At 39.6% G+C, this 13,330-nt stretch overlaps 1 long non-coding RNA gene across 1 annotated transcript in view; it reads left to right on the forward strand.

Annotated features, from left to right (window-relative positions):
• Positions 1-12,571, forward strand: part of LOC129636877 (uncharacterized) — a 41,061-nt gene extending 28,490 nt beyond the window's left edge. Inside the window, exons 2-3 of the long non-coding RNA XR_008707169.1 lie at positions 8,603-8,654; positions 12,463-12,571. This is a non-coding gene — a long non-coding RNA (uncharacterized LOC129636877). The remainder of the gene's footprint in view (positions 1-8,602; positions 8,655-12,462) is intronic.
• Positions 12,572-13,330: the final 759 nt, after the last annotated feature.

Below are 13,330 nucleotides of genomic sequence, written 5' to 3' on the forward strand. Positions count from 1 at the left end.
GCACTTCCATTTTCAATTAAAAAACAAACAAACAAAAAACAAAGATCTTGTCAAAATAATATTCAGTTTCATCAGTGTGAATTCTTTCACTGGGACCTTCTGCAGATTGGAATTCTGATTTGGGAAAACTTCTATATCTAGCACAGTGGGGAGCTTGAACTTTGTTTTCTTGGAGGTCTTTTAAAATGAGTAGTTTTATTTTTCTCTGTTAGAGCAGCAACAAAGCATGTGCTTTGCTCTCTCTAGGTCTGTGTTCATATTAGCACTGCCTGAACTGTGGTACGTCACCCCTTCTTTATCCAAAATGTTTGTTCATCTCTTAAGATCCTGTTCAATGTCTTCTTTTCCAGGAGGTTTTCTATAGATACTAAACCTGTTATGCCATTCTAGCCCCCATCAGTTCTGTTTTTCATTAGAATTACCTTACTATAACAAATAAATCCTTATATTCCCAGGAGGGCCTAGTGCAGTATTTTATAAAGAATATCATTTTAATATTAATTTGTGTTAGGAATCAATGAATCTATTATATAATTCATAATTTATGAGGATTAAATGGTGAAGGAGGGAAGGTACTGCCTTAGACTGGCTCACTCACAGATAAACCCATCAGAAGTAGAGTCCAGCAGGGCTCAAGCCTGACCTGCTAAGTTCTTTCTCCACTTTGTTTTCTATGACTCCCCCACAGCATTCACCCTCCATCACAGTGAGTGCAACTCACAAACAAACCTACAGGGCAATTCAACAATTTGTCATAAAGTAGATGTCTGAGAGTGGCAGGAAGGTACGTGGACATATCAGTTCCCTAACAGGGTAATTGTCTGGGTGTCTACAGAGTTACTTATGCTAATCACTCATCTCTCTTAACTGCGGAGGCCAGTCTGTTGCCAAGAAGCCTAGGGGAGAGTATTGTTTTGCTAAAAATACTTTCCTTTCAGGAAGGGGGACGTCAGTTCTTTCTCCCTCTGCTTTAGGATCTGAGGTTCAATTTCATGGCATTTAGAGCTGATCCAAGCCAGTTTGGACAGAGTCACAGCTTCTCATCTGCGTTGTACACTCAGGCACGTGAGACATGGTATTCAGCCTTTGAACTGCATTTAGCAACACACAGAAACATAGGAACACACAGAGACCAAAAATGTCTCTTTGAGATGAAAGTGGTGACAAGAGAAAGAAAGAAGAGGTGACTCAAACAATGTGGGGTGTACCTCTTGCTCATGTCTCAGCTTTAATGTACTTCCTAGAGAGCCCACTTACTCTCCACATTTTCAGCTAGTAATTGCTCAAAAATCTTCTCTAAAGAAATGATTAAGATCCTCATGCAATTCTCAATTAAACCATGTGGGCAAAAAGGCAACAGTTAGTCAAAGTATCAATAAGTACTTCAAAAAGTTTGTTAGCAATAACTTTTAGACAACTGCCTGGTTCTAAAGCTCTGAAGTGGGACAGAACAAACCCTTGTGAATTCAGTCCAACAGTCTGGAATGAGCCTGCCCTGACACTGACAATTTTCTTTCTTCCTGATGGAGTTCATTTTGGTCTTACTCTGACTCCCAGAGGAGATCAATCCAGAAACCCAGTGTGCCTCATCAGTGTGTTATAGCTCAGAGATCAAGAAATGAACACTGTTTCATGTATCGTGCAATAATCATAGATACATGAAACAGTGTTCATTTTTTGATAGGAGGTTCCTTCTTCAAGGCCCTTCCTTCTCTCCCACCCCAGTGAGAGAAGGACGGCTGTAGAGAGGAAAGTAGCAAGTGGCTGTCTGAACACATGTTTGTAACCTTGGGGATAATAGAGGCTCCTGTTGTGGGTGAGCAACTAGGGATTCTATTCCTGGCCATCAACCATCATCTTGGTCTCAGAGGAGTCCTGAAAGTCCTTTACAGAGACAAAAGCAAGGGTTGGGGGTAGGGGGAATCTCTTTTTTCAAACCTACAACAAGAAAAAGTTCTATGGTAGGAAAAAGGCTCTGCTAGTCATATAGTCATGGGTAGCTTAAAAAAAACAAACAAACAAACAAACAAAAAAAACTATGCCAGTCAAGCCAGGAATCTAACATGTCTTTAAATGTATGAGATTTTCCTGGTTTTCTTTTTTTCTTAATTTTTTTTTTAATTTTGGAAGTTACAGCATAGATGTAGTCTACAATCACCCATAGTAAACCTGCCTGCTAGTCCAGATTTTCTGGCTTTCCCAATTTGTAAGGTCTAATTAAAAGCAATAACCTTTTATTCCAGAGGGACTTTCTCTACATGCCAGAGGCTGAGTTGCAACAACTTGCTTGACTAGTTTGCAACTTAACAAGAGTCTGGGGAATTCAGTCTCCCCCAAAACATGCTGTGTTACTGGGTGATTAAAGTGTTTCCAGATTTACTCACACTCAGAGCCAGAAACAGAAACAGGCTTCCATTGCCCTCCCTGACCTTGAACAGGAGTCCATTTACTGGGGACTGAGTCTTTCCCTATAATAGAACTTTTCCTTGTTATAGGTTTGAAAAAAGAGACTCTCCTCACCTTGTTTTTCTCTCAATAAAGAACTTTCAGGACTCTTCAGAGACCAAGAAAATGGTTGAAGGCCAGGAATAGAATCCCTAGTTGCTCACCCACAAAAGGAGCCACTGTTATCCCCAGGGTTACAAATGCATGTTCAAACAGCCACTTGCTACTTTGCTCTCTACAGCTGTCCTTCTGACTTTCACTGGGGTGGGAGAGAAAGAAGGGCCGTGAAGAAGGGACTTCCTGTGGTCATCACAGGACACATGAAACAGTGTCATTTATTGATCTGTGAGCTGTAACACACCGTTGGGGGCACAGTGGGTCTCTAGATTGATTATTGTGGAACTGGAGAGGAAAATCCAGCATTCCTTGATGAGAGATTTAAAGGATATCCTTGCAGTACAAATGCATTGAATTCCACAAAAGCATTGCTTGTTTTAAGATTGTGTGTGGGTGCTAAGTTGCTTCAGTCATGTCCGACTCTGTGCAACCTTATGCACTGTAGCCTGCCCAGCTCTTTTGTCTATGGGATTCTCCTTGCAAAAACACTCTAGGAATGTGTTGCCATGCCCTCATCTAGGGGATCTTGCCGGTCCAGGGAGGGAACCCACATCTCTTATGTCTCCTACATTGGCTGGCGAGTTCTTTACTGCTAGCACTACTTAAAACACACTTAAGATTGCATAGAAGCAGTTTAAATTCATCATCAAAAGGACATATTCTGTAAGAGGAGAAGGAAAATATTAACAAATGGGAAACAAACCTATTAATACAAAGGTTGTAACCAAAGTTGTTGAATAAACTACTAATGTAGAAGATGGATAAGTCAAAGAATAGAAATTCTTTGCCATGTTAATTTAAGTAGGGATAGTTTCTGGTTGTGCAGGGGAACTTTCAGAGATGATCAAATCCAATAGTTTCTCATAGAGCAAGCAGTTGCAAAGATCTTCTAGTGTCTTACTTGCTATTGTGAGTATGTGACTCATGGTGTCTTGAGGTATAACCTGGCTATTTCCTGATGCATTCGTTAATCCACTCCTTGCTGCATAACCTTGAGCTTTTGTTACATGTCCTGAAGCATCAATTTCTTATTACAAAATAATGGGATCTACTGAAGTGATCATTAAGTTTTCTTAAAACGTGCTATTAAACTATCTATATTAATTTTGTTCTATAGATGTGTGTCGTGTACTATATTTGCAAATACTTCTCTCTAAACCAGTTCATTTAAAAATAATCTAAAATAATACTTGAGCCTCACCTCAAATACAATCTAGAGAAATACAGGTTTGATGAGCTGATTTAACTTTTTAAAGTGAAAGTGAAGTTGCTTAGTCGTGTCCGACTCTTAGTGATCCTATGGACTGCAGCCCACCAGACTCCCCCATCCCTGGGATTCTCCAGGCAAGAACACTGAAGTGGGTTGCCATTTCCTTCTCCAATGCATGAAAGTGAAAAATGAAGTCGCTCAGTCATGTCCGACTCTTAGCGACCCCATGGACTGCAGCCCACCAGACTCCCCCGTCCCTGGGATTCTCCAGGCAAGAACACCGAAGTGGGTTGCCATTTCCTTCTCCAATGCATGAAAGTGAAAAATGAAGTCGCTCAGTCATGTCCGACTCTTAGCGACACCATGGACTGCAGCCCACCAGGCTCCCCCATCCCTGGGATTTTCCAGGCAAGAGTACTGGAGTGGGGTGCCAAGATACACAAAAATAAATATTGAAAAAAAGTATTTATACATCCCCAATTATCTCATCTGTCACATTAATATGTGACAGCAATTCAAAAGGAAAGCAACTAAATCCTATAATCAGAATATTAATTTTGTAAAAGATTTTTGACTTTTCTCAATGTTTTTAAAGTAACATGCAAGTATTCTAACATGAAGTGAGATGAGGTGGTTTTATAGTAAGTTGTTTTCTTTCAATGAACCAACAAGCCAATGTAAACCAATGCAGTCATAGAGTCTTATTTTCTGTGAAAAAGCTAGAATCTTAACACTTTAAGAGACAACATTTGATAAGAGTGAATCATAGAAACTTAACCTACCCTTTTCACTGTTCTTCCTGAAGGAGATTTGAAAGAATTACCAAATTTCAGCTCCAAATTTACACACAAAGCAAAACATGATGTTTCAGACTGAAGTATTATGAAAAAATAAGAAGGAAAAACACATGCCCTAATAACAAGGAACATATAATGAAATTGCTCCCTCAACCATTGCTTTAGCAGAGCTTGTGAGATGCTGTAGTGAATCCTTTATCTGGAAGGGCCCACCTATAATTACCTAAAGTAAAGAGACCATTTTTCTATAACAATTAAAACCAATTACCTTTACTTTGAAATAAAAACAAACATTTACTGGGCTTATGTATCCTAATTTCCATAAATCTAACATTGTCTAATATCACCATAATAATTATTGGACCCATGGTAACTACACACACACCAGAAGAAATAAATTAAATCATGTTGTGTCTGGATGCCAGGTGCCTGCCCTCCTGAAGAGCACTAGAACTTGCGCTCAGTCTGAGGTGAATAAATGAATTGGACCTTCCCTCTCTATAATTAATTTATACTTTTATAGAGGAAAACAATGCATAGAACTCTAAGTGAGGAGAGAAATAGAGCTATTGGTGACAGTATTTTTATTTTTTAAATTTTATTTTATTTAACTTTACAATATTGTATTGGTTTTGCCATGTATCAAAATGAATATGCCACAGGTATACATGTGTTCCCCATCCTGAACCCTCTTCCCTCCTCCCTCCCCATACCATCCCTCTGGGTCGTCCCAGTGCACCAGCCCCAAACATCCAGTATCGTGCATCGAACCTGGACTGGCAACTCGTTTCATATATGATATTATACACAGCAAAAGAGACACTGATGTATAGAACAGTCTTTTGGACTCTGTGGGAGAGGGAGAGGGTGGGATGATTTGGGAGAATGGCATTGAAATATGTATAATATCATATATGGTGAGAGTATTTTTAAACTGAAAAGTATAAATCTTGTTTTCAACTCAACAACCTGGCATGTTGAGTTTAATATGCCTATTTATAGTTTTAAATATGTCTAGAAATTTCTGATTTTGGCAAGGGTAGTGTACTTATCAAATCCATGTTTAAAAGACAATTTATCTTGAATGTATGGGTCATCTTGCTGTATCAAAGCAGATTCTCAGCTTATTAAAGCTTTGAAAGGCTATATTCTTTTCAAATAGATAGAACAACGTTCATAGAACTACTGGATACACAGGAAAGAAAACACAGAAGGATGGTTGAGACATCTCCAGTGTTATATCACCCACTTATTTTAAAGGTAGATGTGTGATGACCACGTTCATCTGGAGCTGAGGCCTCGGTCCTTCTGAAAAAAAGTGACATTTCACAGATAATGGGTTTTTAAATCATTTTACAATGGATAGGTATGAAGATTTCTGTTGGTTAAAACTAGGACTCTTAGGAACATAAAGATGATGGTCTTAAGCATTTAGTTCTGGAGGGAACAGAGAGATCATTTAATCCACGCAACTTCTTTTAAAGATGACAAAACAGAAGCCTGAAGCATTTGGTAAATTGCCTGAAGTTTCATGACTTTGCTTCTGAAGTCTCATGCTCTTTTGCTTTGATAGAGCCAAAGCAAAAACAACACCCAGTTGTGGACGTGACTGGTGATGGAAGCAAAGTCAGATGGTGTAAAGAATAATATTGCATAGGAACCTGGGATATTAGGTCCATGAATCAAGATAAATTGGAAGTGGTCAAACAGGTGATGGCAAAAGTAAACATTGACATTTTAAGAATCAGTTCAGTTCAATTCAGTTGCTCAGTTGTGTCCGACTCATGGCTGAAAAGTGGCAAAGGGTTTGAACCCAGACACAGTCCATGGATCACGAAGAGTCAGACATAACTTAGCAACTAAACAACATCAACAACCCTGACAAATAATGTGCTTTTTAGAGTTCAGCATTCTCACTGCACTTGGATTCCACTCTGGTTTAATAGAACCAGAAAACACAATGCAACAAACCAACACATGACTGTACTCGAAAGGCATGGAGTTTTTACTGCTTGATTGAATCTAAAGAAAAATACTTTGTTTCCTAAAATGTGCTTAGGGAAAATACTCACTTTCTCTAATTAGAAGAAAAGCAACATCGGTGCTTTGACTGTGATCGATGTATCCATAATTAACAATATAAATATGATAAAACAGATTTATATGCTTACTGATCCCTCAGAAAGAATATTCGTAATAGATAAGCACTTTTTTTCCTTTAGGGTAAATTATTAGCTTCATTCTTCTGCTTGTCTTTCAGAAAAAAAATTATGATCCAGGTGCTGCTTCAATGAAAATGTCGAACTAGAGCATCAACTTAGAAATTCATAATGTGAATCTCATTTTTAAAATTTGCACGTGTGTTCATTAATGTGAACATTAATGGCAGAGCCAAAGCAAAAACAACACAAACTTGTAGATGTGACTGGTGATTGAAGCAAAGTGCGATGGTGTAAATAATACTGCATGGGAACCTGGAATGTTAGGTCCATGAATCAACATAAATTGGAAGTGGTCAAACAGGAGATGGCAAGAGTGAACGTCAACATTTTAGGAATCAGCTCAGTTCAGTCACTCAGTCGTGTCTGACTCTTTGTGACCCCTTGGACTGCAGAACCCTAGGCTTCCCAGTCCATCACCAACTCCTGGTGCTTACCCAAACTCATGTCCACTGAGTCAGTGATGCCATCCAACATCTCAAACTCTGGCATCCCCTTCTCCTCACACGTTCAATCTTTCCCAGATCAGGGTCTTTTCCAGTGAGTCAGGTCTTGGCATCAGGTGGCCAAAGAATTGGAGTTTCAGCTTCAGCATCAGTCCTTCCAATGAATATTCAGGACTGAATTCCTTTAGGATTGACTGGTTGGATCTCCTTGAAGTCCAAGGGCTCTCAAGAGTCTTCTGGAACACCACAGTTCAAAAGTATCAATACTTTGGTGCTCGACTTTCTTTATATTATAACTCTCACATCCATACATGACTACTGGAAAAAACATAGCTTGACTAGACAGACCTTTGTTGGCAAAGTAATGTCTCTGCTTTGTAATATGCTGTCTGAGTTGGTCATAGTTTTTCTTCCAAGGAGCAAGCGTCTTTTAAGTTCATGGCTGCAGTTACTATCTGCAGTGATTTTGGAGTCCAAAAAAATAAAGTCTCTCACTGTTTTCATTGTTTCCCCATCTATTTGCCATGAAGTGATGATACCAGATGCCATGATCTTTGTTTTCTGAATGTTGAGTTTTAAGCCAACATTTTCACTCTCCTCTTTCACTTTCATCAAGAGACTTTTTAGTTCTTCTTTGTTTCTGCCATAAGGGTGGTGTCATCTGCATATCTGAGGTTATTGATATTTCTCCCCGTACTCTTGATTCCAGCTTGTGTTTCATCCAGTCCAGCATTTCACAGGATGTACTCAGAATAGAAGTTATATAAACCAGGTAACAAAATACCGCATTGACATACTCCTTTTTCTATTTGGAACCAGTCTGTTGTTCCATGTCCAGTTCTAACTGTTGCTTCTTGACCTGCATACAGATTTCTCATGAGGCAGGTAAGGTGGTCTGGTATTCCCATTTCTTGAAGAATTTTCCACAGTTTGTCGTGGTCCACACTGTCAAAGGCTTTGGTATAGTCAATAGAGCAGAAGTAGATGTTTTTTCTGAAATTCTCTTGCTTTTTCTATGATCCAACAGATGTTGGCAATTTCACCTCTGGTTCCTCTGCCTTTTGTAAGTTCCAGCCTGAACATCTGGTAGTTCACAGTTCACATATTGTTGAAGCCTGGCTTGGAGAATTTTGAGCATTACTTTGCTAGCATGTGAGATAAGTACAGTCTGTGGTAGTTTGAACATTCTTTGGTATTGCCTTTCTTTGGGATTGTTTGGAATGAAAACTGACCTTTTCCAGTCTTGTGGCCACTGCTGAGTTTTCCAAACTTGCTGGCATATTGGGTGCAGCATTTTCACAGCATCATCTTTTAGGATTTGAAATAGCTCAACTGGAATTCCATCACCTCCACTGTCTTTGTTTGTAGGGATGCTTCCTAAGGCCCATTGGACTTCACATTGCAGGATGTCTGGCTCGAGGTAAGTGATACACTATCGTGGTTATGGGGGTCTTGAAGATATTTTTGTACAGTTCTTCTGTGTATTATTGCCACCCCTTCCTAATATCTTTAGCTTCTGTTAGCTCCATGCTATTTCTGTCCTTTATTGTGCCCATCTTTGCATGAAATATTCCTTTGGTATCTCTGATTTTCTTGAAGAGATCTCTAGTCTTTTCCATTCTATTGTTTTCCTCTATTTCTTCACATTGATCACTGAGGAAAGCTTTCTTATCTCTCCTTGCTATTCTTTGGAACTCTGCATTCAAATGGGTATATCTTGTATTTTCTCCTTTAGCTTCTGTTCTCAGCTATTTGTAAGGACTCCTCAGACAACCATTTTGCCTTTTTGCATTTCTTTTCCTTTGGGATGGTCTTGATCCCTGCCTCCTGTACAATGTCAGGAACTTCTGTCCATAGTTCTTCAGGCGCTCTGTCTATCCCTTCAGTCTGTTTGTCACTTCCACTGTATAATCATAAGGGATTTGAGTTAGGTCATACCTAAATCATCTTGTGGTTTTCCCTACTTTCTTCAATTTAAATCTGAATTTGGCAATAAGGAATTCATCATCTGATCCACAGTCAGCTCCTGGTCTTATTTTTGCTTACTGTATAGAACTCGACATGGAACAACAGACGGGTTCCAAATAGGAAAAGGAGTACATCAAGGCTGTATATTGTCACCCTGCTTATTTAACTTCTATGCAGAGTACATCATGAGAAATGCTGGGCTGGAAGAAGCATAAGCTGGAATCAAGATTGCCGGGAGAAATATCAATAACCTCAGATATGCAGATGACACCACCCTTATGGCAGAAAGTGAAGAGGAACTCAAAAGCCTCTTGATGAAAGTGAAAGAGGAGAGTGAAAAAGTTGGCTTAAAGCTCAACATTCAGAAAAATAAGATCATGGCACCTGATCCCATCACTTTATGGCAAATAGATGGGGAAACAGTGGAAACAGTGTCAGACTTTATCTTTTTTGGCTGCAGAATCACTGCAGATGGTGATTACAGCCATGAAATTAAAAGATGCTTACTCCTTGGAAGGAAAGTTATGACCAACCTAGATAGCATATTCAAAAGCAGAGACATTACTTTGCCAACAAAGGTCCATCTAGTTAAGGCTATGTTTTTTCCAGTAGTCATGTATGGATGGAAGAGTCAGACTGTGAAGAAAGCTGAGCGCCAAAGAATTGATGCTTTTGAACTGTGGTGTTGGAGAAGACTCTTGAGAGTCCCTTGGACTGCAAGGACATCCAACCAGTCCATTCTAAAGGAGATCAGCCCTGGGTGTTCTTTGGAAGGAATGATGCTAAAGCTGAAACTCCAGTACTTTGGCCACCTCATGCGAAGAGTTGAATCATTGGGAAAGTCTCTGATCCTGGGAGGAATTGGGGACAGGAGGAAAAGAGGATGACAGAGGATGAGATGGCTGGATGGCATCACCGACTCGATGGATGTGAGTTTGAGTGAACTCCGGGAGTCGGTGATGGACAGGGAGGCCTGGCGTGCTGCAATTCATGGGGTCGCAAAGAATCGGACACGACTGAGTGACTGAACTGAACTGACCTGAACTGATAGAGTTTCTCCATCTTGGGCTGCAAAGAATATAATCAATCTGATTTTGGTATTGACCATCTGGTTATATCCATGTGTAGAGTCTTCTCTTGTGTTGTTGGAAGAAGGTGTTTGCTATTACTAGTGAATTCTCTTGGCAAAACTCTATTAATCTTTGTCCTGCTTCATTCTGTATTCCAAGGCCAAATTTGCTTGTTACTCCAGGTATCTCTTGACTTCCTACTTTTGCATTCCAGTCCCCTATAATGTAAAGGACATCATTTTTGGGTGTTAGTTATACAACTTCTTGTAGGTCTTCATAGAACCGTTCAACTTCAGCTTTTTCAGCATTACTCATTAGGACATAGACTTGGATTACTTTGATATTGAATAGTTTGCCTTGGAAACGAACCTTGATCATTCTATCATTTTTTGAGAATGTATCCAAGTACTGCATTTCGGACTCTTTGTTGACTATGAGGGATACTCCATTTTTTCTAAGGAATTCTTGGCCACAGTAGTAGATATAATAGTCATCTGAGTTAAATTCACCCAATCCAGTCCATTTTAGTTCACTGATACCTCAGATATGCATACGATACCACCCTTAAGGCAAAAAGCAAAGAAAAACTAAAGAGCCTCTTGATGAAAGTGCAAGACGATAGTGAAAAAGTTGGTTCAATACTCAAAATTCAGAAAACTAAGATTATGACATCTGGTCCCATCATTTCATGGCAAATAGATGGGGGAAAACATGGAAACAGTGAGAGACTTTATTTTCTTGGGCTCCAAAATCCCTGCAGATGGTGACTGCAGCCATGAAATTAAAAGACACTTGCTCCTTGGAAGAAAAGCTATGACCAACCTAGACAGCATATTAAAAAGCAGAGACATTACTTTGCCAACAAAAGTCCATCTCGTCAAAGCTATGGGTTTTTCAGTAGTCATGTATGAATGTGTGATTTGGACTATAAAGAAAGCTGTATGCTGAACAATTGATGCTTTTGAGCTGTAGTGTTGGAGAAGACTCTTGACTGCAAGAAGGTCCAACCAGTCTATTCTAAAGGAAATCAGTTCTGAATATTCATTGGAAGGACTGATGCTGAAACTGAAACTCCAATACTTTGGTCACTTGATGTGAAGAGCTGACTCATTGGAAAAGACCCTGATACTGGGAAAGATCGAAGGTATGAGGAGAAGGGGATGCCAGAGTATGAGATGGTTGGATGGCACCACTGACTCTATGGCCATGAGTTTGGGTAAACTCCAGGAGTTGGTGATGGACATGGGAGCCTGGCATGCTGCAGTCTACAGGGTCACAAAGAGTTGTGAGTGGCTGAACTGACTTAATTATTAATGTGTTTTCATGAAATCTGACATATTCAAGAACTTCTGTCTAATTTATATAATGATACATCTTCAATATGTTTGAGCATAGCAAAACAAATGCATTTTTGTGTTACTAACTCTTCAAGATAAATAAAGCTGTGCTGATAGAAATTTTCTGAAAGGATGTTCCTTTTGGTCTCTGATTTGTCTGGTATTTATTGATATCCATAAGTATGTCTGTTATTTGATTCTTTTTCTTTCTTAGCATTGAAAATGATACCATTAATGTCTTTCTTTTCCACATGAAAATTTATTGATGGTGATCATACAGTAAGAATAGAAAAAAGCGGTCTCCTGACGAATCTCACATTTTATATGGTTTGGAACTTACACTTGAGCCTCCAGGCTTGATGTGACAGGTATACTTTGTAAGACTGAAGTTATCAGCAAAATGCCCTGGAGGATAATAAAACTCTGGGAGAGAGGATGGTGTGTACATGAGATGATGGATCTGTGACCTGCACAGTAGACTCTATAAATTTCAACCGTCAAAACCACAGAAGGAACAATTCTCCTTCCCTAATGAGCTTGGCACTCTCTTATGAAATAGCTGGTTCTGCAACCCCGTTAAGCAATATTGAGGCCCCTGGAAATGTAGTTTACACAGGTGGAAGCAACTTACTTACCCACGGGACTGAAAGATCTGCTGGGAAAGGATAAGAAGGACTCATTTGACCTAAAATTTCAAACACCATAAAAGAAGGGGAAGAGGAGGCTGTAAGTGGGGACCATAGCAATGAGGCACAGAGGAATAACTAGGACTCCTCAAATTAAAGCAATGCTGTAAAAAATTTCCTGGAAACATAAGTATTAGGCACTGAAGGAAATTATATCTTCCTTATAGGTCTTTGAATATATTCTGCCTGAGCCAGCTGCAACTCAGCCATCAGTGTTCCTTAACACCCATACAGCAGGAAAAATATCATTTTGGCGCTCCTAGATAATCCCTGGAAAGAGAGAAAGACTTACACCAAAGGTAAGCCTTGGGCTAAGAACTGAAGAAAGCATAGGGATTTCTGTGGTGTTCAAAAGAGGAGGGACTGCTTAATAAAGAAGCAGCTTATAAAGGTAGAAGAGACTAAAAGTGGAAGCAAAAGAAGTTTACTAAGAGTGTTGAAGTATGAGAATGACCAAGTAAGCAAAAGCCAAATTTTGAAGTACCTTGTTTGTCATGCATAAAAACGTGAGCTATTAAAGAAGTTTGCATGTGGATATGAATACTCATGTATGCATTTGAGAAAGTTTACCCTGATTAACATGGGCTTCCCATGTGGTACTAGTGGTAAAGAATCCAAATGCCAATACAGGAAATGTGAGTAAGAGATATGGGTTCTGTCCCTGGGTTGGGAAGATCTCCTTGAGAAGAGCATGGCAACCTACTCCAGTTTTCTTGCCTGGAGAATCCCTTGGGCAGAGGAGCCTGGTGGGCTACAGTCCACAGGATCTCAGAGTCCGACATGACTGAAGCAATAGCATGCACGGGTAGAAAATGCGTCTCCTGTATTGCAGGTGGATTCTTTATGATCTGAGCCACCAGGGAAGCCCAAAGGGTAGTATGGTAGACAGAATAATGGGCAAAGATGTCTACATCCTAGTCCCCTGAACCTGTGAGAATGTTACCTTACATGGCAAAAGCAATTTTGCAGCTATTCTTACATTAAGGACTTTGCATTGGGGGAATTATTCTGGACTATCCAGGTTGGAAAAGAGGA

Source organism: Bubalus kerabau, chromosome 22, assembly GCF_029407905.1.
Source record: "Bubalus kerabau isolate K-KA32 ecotype Philippines breed swamp buffalo chromosome 22, PCC_UOA_SB_1v2, whole genome shotgun sequence".
NCBI classification, from domain to species: Eukaryota; Metazoa; Chordata; class Mammalia; order Artiodactyla; family Bovidae; genus Bubalus; species Bubalus kerabau.